We start from the raw sequence: 999 nt of genomic DNA, 5'->3' as shown, positions 1-999 counted from the left end.
TGATATTAACAAGCTAGAATATAAAATAAGAGCCTCTTATCTTTTCAATTTGTTAAGATAATGCTTATGTAATGAATCAAATACAGTGGCACCCTGCCCACCTCTTTCCATATTTCAAAACAGTCCCTTATATACACTTACTTCTATATAGGATATGAATAACCTATCGGAAGCTCAGAATGTTCCTCTAGTGGCTTTCTCAGCCATTTCTTTCTTTCAAACCAAGATTTCAAGGAGGTAGGTTGTGTCATTAGTCTGCTCAAAATTTCGTATTTTTTTAGACTGAAATACAGCTTAGTTAATAAGCTTGATAAATTATAGTGGAATCCTGTGGTATTGATGTAGTAATTTATGATTTTTTGGTAATTCAACTGTATATATAGATATATATATATAAAACCTAAAAAAAATTATTTTGTTTCATATCCTCCATGTGCAAAATTTTAAAAGGCTTAGCAACCTACATCAAGCAGCAACCAAGTACAAAGGTCATAATTAAAAGAGATATTTGTTTGCTTTACTTCTTTATTTACTGTTTTATGTTTTAAGAAAAATAAGTTTAAAAACTTATTTCTAAATAGCAATAATCTATGTACATATATAATGTATAATAATTGAAATGTGACTGTATTTTACAAAATACTAGTCTACTAAAACACAGCCAAGACAGGTCACTTTGTAAATACTAAAGGTCAGTTTTATTTTATATTACTGGATACGGTAACATGAGAGCATGTGCACCTCATTATTGTAACTTCTTTATTGTTAGTCAGGCATGGCTGAAAGGTCAATATAATAAAAATAATAAATATATATAAATGTATAATGTTATGAGATTTAAGCTATTTAGTCTAAACATTTATGTGTTTGTATTATAATTTGTAGTCATTCTAGAATGAAAAAGACATAATATATATTTATTTCCTAATATTTTTAACATGGTTACAAGATCAATGAAATTAACCAAACCCGTATAGAGATTTATTACTGAAAATAACA

General features: G+C 27.3%; 1 protein-coding gene across 1 annotated transcript in view; it reads right to left on the bottom strand.

The window, feature by feature from the left end:
* LOC106469156 (ras-like protein 3) overlaps positions 1 to 999 on the bottom strand; it is a 24,959-nt gene that overhangs the window by 15,037 nt on the left and 8,923 nt on the right. The window lies entirely within an intron of this gene.

Source organism: Limulus polyphemus, unplaced genomic scaffold (assembly GCF_000517525.1).
Source record: "Limulus polyphemus unplaced genomic scaffold, Limulus_polyphemus-2.1.2 Scaffold3327, whole genome shotgun sequence".
Taxonomy (NCBI): domain Eukaryota; kingdom Metazoa; phylum Arthropoda; class Merostomata; order Xiphosura; family Limulidae; genus Limulus; species Limulus polyphemus.
Note: the sequence above shows the minus strand (reverse complement) of the source record. Positions and strands in the feature narration are given on the sequence as shown.